Genomic DNA, 14,858 nt, shown 5'->3' on the forward strand with positions numbered 1-14,858 from the left:
TTTGTGGCCCTATTGTTGGGGTAGCCCATTTTAGTCTTCAACCGCAACAAAGGTACAAAGCTTCTGCCATCCAAGCAATCTCAGATGAGTTTCAGTACAGAAACAATCTGCGGAGCAGGCAAAGAGGCACTGCTGGGATTCGAACCCAGGATCTCCTGTTTACTAGACAGGCACTTTAACCAACTAAGCCACAGCGCCAGCACCATATGTATTTTGATGATTAGCGTGAAAAGTCTAAAAAGAGGCACACTATCCCCTCTGAAAAACTCCAGTAGTCACCTAGACATCCAATGAGCTGTCCGTTGCACAACAGAGCCAAAAAACACCATCTTTTGAGGCCCTACGGTGTGCAGAACCATTTACCATTCTGTCTTTTGTGCAAACATATGCTGTTGGCCATGGAAAGAGTTTCAGATCATAAAGCCACCCTCCCATAATCTGAGGAAAAGGGGCAGCTTGGAATTGAACGTAGGACCTGCTGTTCCTGAGACAGGTGCTCTGGCCAACTCAGTCTCAGCACAAAAAAAAAAAAAAAAAACCTCTGGATACAATACTTCCTAACACAGTCTCATCTTAGACAGTGGAGAAAACCAGTATGTACTGTGCTTTCCACTGAGTTACTTTGCACATTCAGAAAGAGGCTCTTGTATGACAAATCCAAAAGGTTTGACCTCCACAATAGGCATAAGCCACTTTTGCCCAAAACCACAGGTTGTCTTCGAGTCATTCCTCAAACCTACTCGGCATTGCCACTTTTTTCTAATCTCCCTTATTTAAAACAGCTCAAATAAGTCATAAGCATCATTGTAGAGTTCCCTAGCATCTCAGCCTGCACTGTGCAATGAAACAAAGAAGCAAAGCGGGATGGACAGACACCTAAAATGTTGGAAACACCCCACACCTGAGTCAGTGAAGAAATAGGGAATCACCTGTGACACTGCTGAGACTCAAACCAAGAACTTTTGAATGCCTCCATTCACAGCCTAGAAGTCTAATGCGCTATCCATTGTGCCACAGACCCACTATGCTTCGATTGCTGTAGCACTTTTGCACAGGAAGCACTTTTTGGTACTCTCAAGCCCATAAAATCAGCACTCACTGCGGACTAGGCACTGCTGGGATTTGAACCCAGGATCTCCTGTTTACTAGACAGGCACTTTAACCAACTAAGCCACAGCGCCTTGCATTACAGATGTCGGTCAACTGGCAAGCTGGCAAGCTTCTTACCTGTGCCGTGCATTTCAGCCTTCGGGTTTTGCTCAGATACATGCTGTTGGCCATTATAAATGTTTCATATATGCAAAAGTTAAATTGAATACGTATGGTCCACGTATGTGAGGAAAAGGCACTGCTGGGATTTGATCTCCTGTTTACGAGACAGGAGCTTTGACCAACTAAGCCACAGCGCCTTATGACGTTAAGAGGGGCTAATTGTTTATACGAAAAAAAAGTAAAAACATACAGCAGTAGCGCTGCAAGTGTGAATGTCTCAACTTGAAATAATGAAGTCCAATTCGTTACACATTACCACACTATGCAATAAAAAGTAATCGTCCAAAGCCCTCTTGAACAAGCAGCGTTTTTAAGCATTTGAGTTTTTTTAATTCTTAAGAAGAAGCACTTATAGCACCGGAGCATGTGGCACTGCTGGGATTTGAAAGCAGCATCTCCTGTTTACAAGACATGCTGCTTTGACCAACAAAGCCACAGCAGAACTACTGGAAATTGGCTATGACGTTTTCGCACAAAGAGCATAACAAAAGACATCATGTCTCAAAGTAGCTACAAATAAGCTTGTTTATCTCTATTTGTTGCTCTATCCGTCATGCCTCAAAGCTATACAATTTCATGATTCCTTTTGTCAAGCTCTGTAACAGAAGCACATTCACAAGCTGCATTAAGGCACTGCTGGGATTTGAACCCAGGATCTCCTGTTTACAAGACAGGCGCTTTGACCAGCTAAGCCACAGCACCACAAGAACCTACAGCAAGACACATTTGCCTGATCAAAAAAAAAAAGAAATCGTACAAGAAAAAAATCAAACCACAACAAAAACCAGCATGTCAGGATGCAGAAAATGCTGACAAGATGGACGTGGTCTTTTAGAGTCTGGAGGATTGTCTCAAACCTGACAGGTATGCTGGCCTCTAAACAAGATCAAAGCAAAAAATGCATTCATTTACTTTTAATTAATCTTTCTTTATTCATGCTTTAAGTGTTTTTTGGAAGCTCCATTTCCATTACATGCAATCCCAGCACTTAGCTGTGATATCTGAGCCGGCATCGTCCATCAGAACGACAAAGCATAATGCGTTGGGCAGACTCCTGAAATTCTTTAAAGAGCCACATGTTGTTATGCAAGAACATGGTAGAATAAGCCCACAAATTCAGACTCAGGAGAGACTTGAACCAACAACCATTTGAATGCCTCCGTTTCAAGTCTAAAAGTCCAATGCGTTGTCCATTGCACCACAGAGCCACACAAAGTGTTGTTTTGTGGCCCTATTGTTGGGGTAGCCCATTTTAGTCTTCAACCGCAACAAAGGTACAAAGCTTCTGCCATCCAAGCAATCTCAGATGAGTTTCAGTACAGAAACAATCTGCGGAGCAGGCAAAGAGGCACTGCTGGGATTCGAACCCAGGATCTCCTGTTTACTAGACAGGCACTTTAACCAACTAAGCCACAGCGCCTTGCATTACAGATGTCGGTCAACTGGCAAGCTGGCAAGCTTCTTACCTGTGCCGTGCATTTCAGCCTTCGGGTTTTGCTCAGATACATGCTGTTGGCCATTATAAATGTTTCATATATGCAAAAGTTAAATTGAATACGTATGGTCCACGTATGTGAGGAAAAGGCACTGCTGGGATTTGATCTCCTGTTTACGAGACAGGCGCTTTGACCAACTAAGCCACAGCGCCTTATGACGTTAAGAGGGGCTAATTGTTTATACGAAAAAAAAGTAAAAACATACAGCAGTAGCGCTGCAAGTGTGAATGTCTCAACTTGAAATAATGAAGTCCAATTCGTTACACATTACCACACTATGCAATAAAAAGTAATCGTCCAAAGCCCTCTTGAACAAGCAGCGTTTTTAAGCATTTGAGTTTTTTTAATTCTTAAGAAGAAGCACTTATAGCACCGGAGCATGTGGCACTGCTGGGATTTGAAAGCAGCATCTCCTGTTTACAAGACATGCTGCTTTGACCAACAAAGCCACAGCAGAACTACTGGAAATTGGCTATGACGTTTTCGCACAAAGAGCATAACAAAAGACATCATGTCTCAAAGTAGCTACAAATAAGCTTGTTTATCTCTATTTGTTGCTCTATCCGTCATGCCTCAAAGCTATACAATTTCATGATTCCTTTTGTCAAGCTCTGTAACAGAAGCACATTCACAAGCTGCATTAAGGCACTGCTGGGATTTGAACCCAGGATCTCCTGTTTACAAGACAGGCGCTTTGACCAGCTAAGCCACAGCACCACAAGAACCTACAGCAAGACACATTTGCCTGATCAAAAAAAAAAAGAAATCGTACAAGAAAAAAATCAAACCACAACAAAAACCAGCATGTCAGGATGCAGAAAATGCTGACAAGATGGACGTGGTCTTTTAGAGTCTGGAGGATTGTCTCAAACCTGACAGGTATGCTGGCCTCTAAACAAGATCAAAGCAAAAAATGCATTCATTTACTTTTAATTAATCTTTCTTTATTCATGCTTTAAGTGTTTTTTGGAAGCTCCATTTCCATTACATGCAATCCCAGCACTTAGCTGTGATATCTGAGCCGGCATCGTCCATCAGAACGACAAAGCATAATGCGTTGGGCAGACTCCTGAAATTCTTTAAAGAGCCACATGTTGTTATGCAAGAACATGGTAGAATAAGCCCACAAATTCAGACTCAGGAGGGACTTGAACCAACAACCATTTGAATGCCTCCGTTTCAAGTCTAAAAGTCCAATGCGCTGTCCATTGCACCACAGAGCCACACAAAGTGTTGTTTTGTGGCCCTATTGTTGGGGTAGCCCATTTTAGTCTTCAACCGCAACAAAGGTACAAAGCTTCTGCCATCCAAGCAATCTCAGATGAGTTTCAGTACAGAAACAATCTGCGGAGCAGGCAAAGAGGCACTGCTGGGATTCGAACCCAGGATCTCCTGTTTACTAGACAGGCACTTTAACCAACTAAGCCACAGCGCCAGCACCATATGTATTTTGATGATTAGCGTGAAAAGTCTAAAAAGAGGCACACTATCCCCTCTGAAAAACTCCAGTAGTCACCTAGACATCCAATGAGCTGTCCGTTGCACAACAGAGCCAAAAAACACCATCTTTCGAGGCCCTACGGTGTGCAGAACCATTTACCATTCTGTCTTTTGTGCAAACATATGCTGTTGGCCATGGAAAGAGTTTCAGATCATAAAGCCACCCTCCCATAATCGAGGAAAAGGGGCAGCTTGGAATTGAACGTAGGACCTGCTGTTCCTGAGACAGGTGCTCTGGCCAACTCAGTCTCAGCACAAAAAAAAAAACCTCTGGATACAATACTTCCTAACACAGTCTCATCTTAGACAGTGGAGAAAACCAGTATGTACTGTGCTTTCCACTGAGTGACTTTGCACATTCAGAAAGAGGCTCTTGTATGACAAATCCAAAAGGTTTGACCTCCACAATAAGCATAAGCCACTTTTGCCCAAAACCACAGGTTGTCTTCGAGTCATTCCTCAAACCTACTCGGCATTGCCACTTTTTTCTAATCTCCCTAATTTAAAACAGCTCAAATAAGTCATAAGCATCATTGTAGAGTTCCCTAGTATCTGAGCCTGCACTGTGCAATGAAAGAAAAAAGCAAAGCGGGATGGACAGACACCTAAAATGTTGGAAACACCCCACACCTGAGTCAGTGAAGAAATAGGGAATCACCTGTGACACTGCTGAGACTCAAACCAAGAACTTTTGAATGCCTCCATTCACAGCCTAGAAGTCTAATGCGCTACCCATTGTGCCACAGACCCACTATGCTTCGATTGCTGTAGCACTTTTGCACAGGAAGCACTTTTTGGTACTCTCAAGCCCATAAAATCAGCACTCGCTGCGGACTAGGCACTGCTGGGATTTGAACCCAGGATCTCCTGTTTACTAGACAGGCACTTTAACCAACTAAGCCACAGCGCCTTGCATTACAGATGTCGGTCAACTGGCAAGCTGGCAAGCTTCTTACCTGTGCCGTGCATTTCAGCCTTCGGGTTTTGCTCAGATACATGCTGTTGGCCATTATAAATGTTTCATATATGCAAAAGTTAAATTGAATACGTATGGTCCACGTATGTGAGGAAAAGGGACTGCTGGGATTTGAACCCAGGATCTCCTGTTTACGAGACAGGCGCTTTGACCAACTAAGCCACAGCGCCTTATGACGTTAAGAGGGGCTAATTGTTTATACGAAAAAAAAGTGAAAACATACAGCAGTAGCGCTGCAAGTGTGAATGTCTCAACTTGAAATAATGAAGTCCAATTCGTTACACATTACCACACTATGCAATATAAAGTAATCGTCCAAAGCCCTCTTGAACGAGCAGCGTTTTTAAGCATTTGAGTTTTTTTAAGAAACCGACGGCTAAACAGTTTGCTGCATAAACACTCGTAATTCTTAAGAAGAAGCACTTATAGCACCGGAGCATGTGGCACTGCTGGGATTTGAAAGCAGCATCTCCTGTTTACAAGACATGCTGCTTTGACCAACAAAGCCACAGCAGAACTACTGGAAATTGGCTATGACGTTTTCGCGCAAAGAGCATAACAAAAGACAGCATGTCTCAAAGTAGCTACAAATAAGCTTGTTTAACTCTATTTGTTCCTCTATCCGTCATGCCTCAAAGCTATACAATTTCACGATTCCTTTTGTCAAGCTCTGTAACAGAAGCACATTCACAAGCTGCATTAAGGGACTGCTGGGATTTGAACCCAGGATCTCCTGTTTACAAGACAGGCGCTTTGACCAGCTAAGCCACAGCACCACAAGAACCTACAGCAAGACACATTTGCCTGATCAAAAAAAAAAAAATCGTACAAGAAAAAAATCAAACCACAACAAAAACCAGCATGTCAGGATGCAGAAAATGCTGACAAGATGGACATGGTCTTTTAGAGTCTGGAGGATTATGTCTCAAACCTGACAGGTATGCTGGCCTCTAATCAAGATCAAAGCAAAAAATGCATTCATTTACTTTTAATTAATCTTTCTTTATTCATGCGTTAAGTGTTTTTTGGAAGCTCCATTTACATTACATGCAATCCCAGCACTTAGCTGTGATATCTGAGCCGGCATCGTCCATCAGAACGACAAAGCATAATGCGTTGGGCAGACTCCTGAAATTCTTTAAAGAGCCACATGTTGTTATGCAAGGACATGGTAGAATAATTCAATTCAATTCACCTTTATTTGTATAGCGCTTATACAATGTAGATTGTGTCAAAGCAGCTTCACATAAAAGGTCACAGTAAATAGGAACAGTGTAGTTCAGTTTGTAGTGTTTAAGTTCAGTTCAGTTTAGCTCAGTTCAGTGTGGTTTAATAATCACTACTGAGAGTCCAAATACTGAAGAGCAAATCCAACGATGCGCAGCTCTACAGATCCTGAACCATGCAAGCCAGTGGCGACAGCGGAGAGGGAAAAAAAAAACTTCACTAAAGGCGGAAGTGAAGAAAAAAAACCTTGAGAGAAACCAGGCTCAGTTGGTCACGACCATTTTAATTTCTCCGCTGGCCAAACGTCTTGTGCAGAGCTGCAGTCTTAGTGGTGGAGGCTGGAAGCTGGCCTCAGCGAAGACTCGTCTGTCTCTGGAGCGTCACAAGAATCCGTCTCATGTTCTCCACTCTTCCATTACCATCACAGTAGCTGCTCAGGATTCGGCCAGGTCCAGGATATGGAAACCTTGGGATCATCTCGTCGTTGGTCTTGGATCGAATCAGTGACTCTGCATAGTCTGAGGGCCTCGGGAAGAGTATCCCCAGGTGGAAATGGAGAATAAAGAAAATAATTAGCGTAGCTGATGTTCACAGTGTATATCAACAAGATGCAGAACCTGTGTGGAAGCCCCCTAAGTGGTGCACTAAGTGTATGCTTTACTGAACAGATAGGTCTTTAATCTAGTTTTGAATTGGGAGAGTGTGTCTGAGCCTCGGACGTTATCAGGAAGGGTATTCCAGAGTTTAGGAGCTATAAATGAGAAGGCTCGACCTCCTTTACTCGACTTTGCTATTCTAGGTACTACCAGAAGCCCTGAGTTTTGAGACCTTAAAGAGCGAGTTGGATTGTAGCGAGCCCACAAATTCAGACTCAGGAGGGACTTGAACCAACAACCATTTGAATGCCTCCGTTTCAAGTCTAAAAGTCCAATGCCGCTGTCCGTTGCACCACAGAGCCACACAAAATGTTGTTTTTAGGCCTGTTTACTAGACAGGCACTTTAACCAACTAAGCCACAGTGCCAGCAACGAATGTATTCCGATGGTGAGCGTGAAAAGTCTAAAAAGAGGCACACTATCCCCTCTGAAAAGCTCCAGTAGCCACCTAGACATCCAATGAGCTGTCCGTTGCACGACAGAGCCATAAAACACCATCTTTTGAGGCCCTACGGTGTGCAGAACCATTTACCATTCTGTCTTTTGTGCAAACATATGCTGTTGGCCATGGAAAGAGTTTCAGATCATAAAGCCACTCTCCCATAATCTGAGGAAAAGGGGCAGCTTGGAATTGAACGTAGGACCTGCTGTTCCTGAGACAGGTGCTCTGGCCAACTCAGTCTCAGCACAAAAAAAAAACTCTGGATACAATACTTCCAAACACAGTCTCATCTAAGACAGTGGAGAAAACCAGTATGTACTGTGCTTTCCTCTGAGTTACTTTGCACATTCATAAAGAGGCTCTTGTATGACAAATCCAAAAGGTTTGACCTCCACAATAGGTGTAAGCCACTTTTGTGCAAAACCACAGGTTGTCTTCGAGTCATTCCTCAAGCCTACTCGGCACTGCACCTTTTTCTAATCTCCCTTATTTAAAACAGCTCAATTAAGTCTTAAGCGTCATTGTAGAATTGCCTAGTATCTGAGCCTGCACTGTGCAATGAAAGAAAGAAGCAAAGCGGGATGGAAAGACACCTAAAATGTTGGAAACACCCCACACCCGAGTCAGTGAAGAAATAGGGAATCACCTGTGACACTGGTGAGACTCAAACCTACAATCTTTGAATGCCTCCATTCACAGCCTAGAAGTCCAAGGCGCTATCCATTGTGCCACAGACCCACTATGCTTCGCTTGCTGTAGCACTTTTGCACAGGAAGCACTTTTTGGTACTCTCAAGCCCATAAAAGCCACACTCACTGCAGACTAGGCACTGCTGGGATTTGAACCCAGGATCTCCTGTTTACTAGACAGGCACTTTGACCAACTAAGCCACAGCGCCTTGCATTAAAGACGTCGGTCAACTGGCAAGCTGGCAAGCTTCTTACCTAAGCCGTGCATTTCAGTCTTCGGGTTTTGCTTAGATACATGCTGTTGGCCATCATAAATGTTTCATATATGCAAAAGTTAAATTGAATACGTATGGTCCACGTATGTGAGAAAAAGGCACTGCTGGGATTTGAACCCAGGATCTCCTGTTTACGACACAGGCGCTTTGACCAACTAAGCCACAGCGCCTGATGACATTAAGTGGGGCTAATTGTTTATACGAAAAAAAAAGAAAGTAAATCGTCCAAAGCCCTCTTGAACGAGCAGCGTTTTTAAGCATTTGAGTTTTTTTATGATACCGACGGCTAAACAGTTTGCTGCATAAACACTCGTAATTCTTAAGAAGAAGCACTTATAGCACCTGAGCATGTGGCACTGCTGGGATTTGAAACCAGCATCTCGTTTACACAACATGCTGCTTTGACCAGCAAAGCCACAGCAGCACTGCTGGAAATTGGCTATGACGTTTTCGCAAAAAGAGCATAACAAAAGAGAGCATGTCTCAAAGTAACTACAAATAAGCTTGTTTAACTCTATTTGTTGCTTTATCCGTCATGTCTCAAAGCTATACAACTTCATGATTCATTTTGTCAAGCTCCGTAACAGAAGCGCATTCACAAGCTGCACTAGGGTACTGTTGGGATTAGAACCCAGGATCTCCTGTTTACAAGACAGGCGCTTTGACCAACTAAGCCACAGCGCCTGACGATGGTAAGAGGGGCTAATTGTTTATACGAAAAAAAAAGTAAAAACATACAGCAGTAGCACTGCAAGTGTGAATGTCTCAACTTGAAATAATGAAGTCCAATTCGTTACACATTACCACACTATGCAATATAAAGTAGTCGTACAAAGCCCTCTTGAACGAGCAGCGTTTTTAAGCATTTGAGTTTTTTTAAGGTACCGACGGCTAAACAGTTTGCTGCATAAACACTCGTAATTCTTAAGAAGAAGCACTTATAGCACCGGAGCATGTGGCACTGCTGGGATTTGAAACCAGGATCTCCTGTTTACGAGACATGCTGCTTTGATCAACTAAGCTACAGCACCTGATGGGGTTGAGAGGGGCTAATTGTTTATACGAAAAAGAAAAGAAAAACATACAGCAGTGCAAGTGTGAATGTCTCAACTTGAAATATTGAAGTCCAATTCGTTACGCATTACCACACCATGCTATATAAAGTAATCGTCCAAACCCCTCTTGGACGAGCAGCGTTTTTAAGGATTTGAGTTTTGTTAAGAAACTTAACAATTAAACACTCGTAAACACTCGTAATTCTTAAGAAGAAGCACTTCTAGCACCTGAAAAATACGCACTGTTGGGATTTGAATTCTTGATCTTCTGTTTACAAGACATGCCGCCTTGACCAACTAAGCCACAGCAGCACCGCTGGAAAGCAAGTATAACGATTTCGCACAAAGAGCCTAACAAAAGACAGCATGTCTCATAGTGGCCACAACTAAGCTTGTTTAAATCTATTTGTTCCTCAAAGCTATACAATTTCATGATTCCTTTTGTCAAGCTCTGTAACAGAAGCACATTCACAAGCTGCACTAAGGCACTGCTGGGATTTGAACCCATGATCTCCTATTTACAAGGCAGGTGCTTTGACCAGCTAAGCCACAGCACCACAGAAACTTACAGCGAGACAAAAAAAAAAAATCGAACAAGAAAAAAAAACAAACCACAACAAAAAGTTAGGATGAACCATCTTTCATGATTTGAACCATCATTCGATCATGTGCAATCTCTTCTATAGTGGGAAGTACACACCGCACAACAGAACCTGCCCTTTTTATAAGGTTATTTAATTTGTTTTACTCCTTTCCCAACAGTCACCCTCCCCCTGCAGGATACAGCATACCGGATTACAGAAGACACCACAGAATCATAAAAAGTTTTTAACAGTGTCTGACACACACCAAAGGACATCAGTCGTCTTAATAAATGAATGCGACTCTGGGCCTTCTTATAAACCTCAATTGTATTTTCAGACCAATCAAGCTTGTTATTCAGAGATACACCCAGGTACCTATATGATGAAACAATCTCAATTAAAATCTTGAATGTTTCATTCAAACAAATGAGTAGATCATAGTAAACATTTTAGTGCTGCTGCAAAACTGCAAAATACAAAAAATGCACCAATAAAGCAACACAGAATAATTTAGCTTTTTTTTTTACTAATATTATTTGCAACTGTTTCAAAAATGTTGATTAAATTTAACCACAACAATTAAGCACATATGAATATTATAGTTTGATAGTTATATACTGATTTACTTATTTTTTAGAGAGCAGTTCCACCACCATATATACACCAGTATGCTTTGATGCTTTCTCTGCCTCCTGGAGAATGTAAACCTTTCCATAAACATTCTCATGAATGAAAAGTCACATGAATTCTTATTTTAAAACTAGCCCATATATTACCTTTCACTGCCAACAGTCGACTGTTTCATCTTGTCATCAGTAAAGGCATTGTTCTCCATCCAAATAACCCCAAAGGCTGGATCAAGAAATGGTACTGGAGAAAGGCAGAATTCCTCCAGCGCTCTCTTGCTGAGACGTTTCTACATTAACAAAGATGCCTTTGAATGTCCTTTGAATGCAGTGGATTAAGTTGACCATGTATTGCATTTCTTCTTTCTGGTTTTTCAAGCGATGGTTGAGTGAGAAAACACAAGTAATCACAGAACTTATGGTTACAACTTTCTCCCCCTGTAAGAGATCAGTGGCTTCAGCAATGGGTTTCAATCTGGCTCTTTAGTCTGACAGTGAAAATAGTCTCTTTGTGTACATTAAAAACCCAAAACCTTTCTTTAATTTCAATTTTTTTTAGCTTACTAGAGACCATTCAAATATCCAGTGTAGAAAATAGGTTGATTAGAGGTTGATTAATAGATTTATGCAAAAAATATGATGCATTGTTACAGCAGTTTAATTCAGTGGATGTTTTCATGCTTAACATAACAGAAGGATGGTAAATGTGAACAGTGCACAAGGGTTAATTCTCAAACTGAAGTGTATGAAAGTCAAAGCGCACATAAGTGAAATGAACCTCTCCTGAGACTGAAGCTGTTTTATTTCATTTTAGTGGATTTTAATTAACGCTGTAACTGAACTCACTGTTTGTGTTTATTGTTTCTCTTTTCTTCAGTGAGTCTGATTACTGACAGTAGGTGCTCATCGGTTGATCCAGCCTGATCTCACGAGAAAACGTTTTGTCAGTTATGTGGCTAATTCGTACGAATTCGTATGAGTTCAGTCGTCCGAAAACATGCGATATTAAAAAGGAGGCGTGGCACCTAACCCCACCCCTAAACCCAACCGTCATTGGGTGATGAGCAAATTGTACTAAATAGTACGAATTAGATTGTACGAATTAGCCACTAAATCAAAAAGTTACGAATGGCCGTGAGATTGTGTTAGTTGATCAGGTGAGTTCCCAGACCAAATTTGATTTGTGCAAAAGGTAGTAAGAAGCTAAACACACACACACACACACATATATATATATATATATATATATATATATATATATATATATATATATATATATATATATTCATTTAATAATTTTCTTTTCGGTTCGGGGTCGCCACGGCGGAATGAACTGCCAACTTATCCAGCACAAGTGTTCTCATGGTCAAGCCACTGATATAATCTCCATTCTGATATATTCTAGTTTATCTAAATTCTGAGATAACACACACACAAAACAGAAACACTTTAAATACTTTAATCTCAGTCACACTGTACTCATTATCCCAGAAAGGAATCAGAGGAATGTCACATTGTCTTATGGGATTTTTCTTTGCACGCTTAAGGACTCTGAAGAAAAAACTGACATGGGAAACACTTAATTGAGATTACTGGCTCACATTTACGTCAATTTACAGACTTTTAGTCGGTGTCTTTCACTGGCCAAACCTGAATTCAGTTCAACCACAGAAAATTTACCATTCTTGTTTTTTTATTTAATACTATTAGTGTGGGTGGCGTGGAAGGTCGCTGGTTCGAACCTCGGCTGGGTCAGTTGGCATTTCTTTGTGGAGTTTGTAAGCTCTTCCCTTGTTGGGTTTCCTCTAGGTGCTCCGGTTTTCTCCACAGTCCAAAGACATGCGGTACAGGTGAATTGAGTATGCTAAATTGTCCATAGTGAATGAGAGTGTATGGGTGTTTCCTGGTGATGGGTTGCAGCTGGAAGGATAAAACCTATACTGGATGAGTTGGCGGTTCATTCCACTGTGGCGACCCCTGATTAATAAAGGGACTGAGCCAAAAAGAAAATAAATGAATGAACTGTGGTTTATTGTTATTGTTTTATAGCAGTTTTAAAATGAATGATGTTATTGTTTGCAATGCATTGATGTCTCATTATTAATGTTTTGTAGTTTAGAGCTGGGTGATAGGATAGTTTTCATTTTGTGACAATATTAAAAAAAAGCATTTGAGATTTGCTGGATCGTGTGCATATAGCTCTGAGTACTGGTGTGTAAGCTGAATTTATTTAAATTCTGTGCAAGCCGATAGTGCTTGACGACATTGATTACGGGATCCAAAGAGAGTCAGTAGTATTTGACAACTGATATAAGAGCTTGCGACAAATATTACTGCAGTTTGAAAACCACTTTTATAGCCTACAGCTAATCAATCTGTCAGATTCTGGAGTGCATTACAGGTCTAAAGAACATTATAAATGATAAATGATCTTAAATAAAACAAATACATTTATAGAGACGGTATATAAGTGTATAATTTCACTCACCTGGGAAATGGAGGCCAGGCGAATGGTTTGTGAGCACGATTAAGTGCACACAGCATGCCATATCATCTGATAATTGAAAGAAATAATTCCAAAAGGCAGCTGACTGTGTAAAACAACACAAAAATATGATTTATATGCCGAGTTCAGCAGCTAATCAGCCGGAATCAGCTGAGGTGAAGTGAGCCAGACCTAGCTGTCACTCAAGTGGCCACACCCTTAATTATGCAGACTTAATATAAATGAAACGGATGAGTAAACCCCCCCCCCCCCCCCCACAGTTGTCATGAAGCGTAATATTAGCTATATGAACCAAAATTGTTCTTTGTACCAGGCTGTAAACACCTTTTTTTCCTGCTGTAGAGTCGGCCATTTTAACAGTGGGCTCAATAGAAATGTGCTCTACAAATGGTGCTCACTGCAGAGCCACTTGGGCAGAGCTGAGCTCCAGCAAGGGGTAGCTTGAGCTCCAGCTCCTCCTTCCTAGCACTTCTTCTATGAGTGATGTCACTGGGGGTTGGGGTTAGGGGTGGGGATTTTTTTTATTAACGATAGTTGAAGAGTAACAGAACGGCATTATTACTTTTTAGAACTACACAAAAGATTGAGATAACAATCAATTTGCATACATTCACAATCTTTCCATCCTCATTAATAATACAGCATATATAAATAAATAAAATAACAAAAAATGACAAATAAAAAATGATAAAGAAAATTAAGTAGCAGGGGAGTTGAAGTTCTCAAAATATGAAACCAAAGTCCTCTAATGAATATAAATATCTTGCTTTTTGGCTTTTCATCTCTCTTAATGTATTCAAATATAAGCCAGGACTAGCGGAATTTCGATGAATTGCAGTTTCAGTTACTTCCGTATTGGAGAGCAGGAGGTTGCCGCTTGCTGAACACAGAAGTAATATACGACTAAATGATCAACGAAATTCTATCTCTGTTCATTTTAATGCATTGAAACACAACCTTTCGACATTAAGATATATTGCCATTGAACAAGTGAAGGTTCCAAGAAGGGGTGGGGATATTGACAGACTTTTATTTATTTATTTGTTTATTTTATTTACATTTACACATTGAATACTTTGTCTCCGAGAGGTCTAAATCTGGCTTTTGATTTGAAATCTTTTTTGTGAGCGTATTTAAATATGTTATACCAGTGTTTCTCAACTGGTGGGTCGCGACCCAAAAGTGGGTCGTGGGAACAATTTCAGTGGGTCGCGGAGTGTGTGGTCAAATAAAACCAACAAAAGTTTAATCTTTACTTATTTTGCTTATACCAGACTTTTTTTTTTAATGCGGGCGACAACCATACCATTTGACGTGAAATTTCATTTAATTACAGCAACAAATATGTCAGCGCAAGTACGACCCCGAATATGTAAAGTATGGATTTACATATATTGACGACAAAAAAGGCTTAAAACCTCAGATCCATCAAAGCTTGTTTGGCATGCTGTCCCAGGAGAGAGCCCCGAGCTCAAGGGATCCTCGAGCCAGGGGTTTCCTCCCGTTCGCAGAGCGAGAGGGGAGCCTGAGCTCGGTGGATCTCAGAATCTCAGG

At 41.2% G+C, this 14,858-nt stretch overlaps 13 non-coding genes across 13 annotated transcripts; all 13 read right to left on the minus strand.

Annotated features, from left to right (window-relative positions):
* Positions 1-124: 124 nt before the first annotated feature.
* On the minus strand, positions 125-198 carry trnat-agu (transfer RNA threonine (anticodon AGU)). The gene has a single exon. It is a non-coding gene; the product is annotated as a tRNA-Thr (tRNA).
* Positions 199-1,107: 909 nt separating this feature from the next.
* trnat-agu (transfer RNA threonine (anticodon AGU)) lies at positions 1,108-1,181 on the minus strand. Its single transcript has one exon. It is a non-coding gene; the product is annotated as a tRNA-Thr (tRNA).
* A 719-nt stretch (positions 1,182-1,900) lies between these two features.
* On the minus strand, positions 1,901-1,974 carry trnat-ugu (transfer RNA threonine (anticodon UGU)). The gene has a single exon. It is a non-coding gene; the product is annotated as a tRNA-Thr (tRNA).
* Positions 1,975-2,618: 644 nt separating this feature from the next.
* On the minus strand, positions 2,619-2,692 carry trnat-agu (transfer RNA threonine (anticodon AGU)). Its single transcript has one exon. It is a non-coding gene; the product is annotated as a tRNA-Thr (tRNA).
* A 719-nt stretch (positions 2,693-3,411) lies between these two features.
* On the minus strand, positions 3,412-3,485 carry trnat-ugu (transfer RNA threonine (anticodon UGU)). Its single transcript has one exon. It is a non-coding gene; the product is annotated as a tRNA-Thr (tRNA).
* A 644-nt stretch (positions 3,486-4,129) lies between these two features.
* trnat-agu (transfer RNA threonine (anticodon AGU)) lies at positions 4,130-4,203 on the minus strand. The gene has a single exon. It is a non-coding gene; the product is annotated as a tRNA-Thr (tRNA).
* Positions 4,204-5,104: 901 nt separating this feature from the next.
* trnat-agu (transfer RNA threonine (anticodon AGU)) lies at positions 5,105-5,178 on the minus strand. The gene has a single exon. It is a non-coding gene; the product is annotated as a tRNA-Thr (tRNA).
* Positions 5,179-5,340: 162 nt separating this feature from the next.
* Positions 5,341-5,414, minus strand: trnat-cgu (transfer RNA threonine (anticodon CGU)). Its single transcript has one exon. It is a non-coding gene; the product is annotated as a tRNA-Thr (tRNA).
* A 532-nt stretch (positions 5,415-5,946) lies between these two features.
* On the minus strand, positions 5,947-6,020 carry trnat-ugu (transfer RNA threonine (anticodon UGU)). The gene has a single exon. It is a non-coding gene; the product is annotated as a tRNA-Thr (tRNA).
* Positions 6,021-8,393: 2,373 nt separating this feature from the next.
* On the minus strand, positions 8,394-8,467 carry trnat-agu (transfer RNA threonine (anticodon AGU)). The gene has a single exon. It is a non-coding gene; the product is annotated as a tRNA-Thr (tRNA).
* A 162-nt stretch (positions 8,468-8,629) lies between these two features.
* trnat-cgu (transfer RNA threonine (anticodon CGU)) lies at positions 8,630-8,703 on the minus strand. The gene has a single exon. It is a non-coding gene; the product is annotated as a tRNA-Thr (tRNA).
* Positions 8,704-9,143: 440 nt separating this feature from the next.
* trnat-ugu (transfer RNA threonine (anticodon UGU)) lies at positions 9,144-9,217 on the minus strand. The gene has a single exon. It is a non-coding gene; the product is annotated as a tRNA-Thr (tRNA).
* Positions 9,218-10,071: 854 nt separating this feature from the next.
* On the minus strand, positions 10,072-10,145 carry trnat-ugu (transfer RNA threonine (anticodon UGU)). The gene has a single exon. It is a non-coding gene; the product is annotated as a tRNA-Thr (tRNA).
* Between the last annotated feature and the right edge of the window lie 4,713 nt (positions 10,146-14,858).

Source organism: Danio aesculapii, chromosome 15, assembly GCF_903798145.1.
Source record: "Danio aesculapii chromosome 15, fDanAes4.1, whole genome shotgun sequence".
In the NCBI taxonomy this organism is placed as follows: Eukaryota; Metazoa; Chordata; class Actinopteri; order Cypriniformes; family Danionidae; genus Danio; species Danio aesculapii.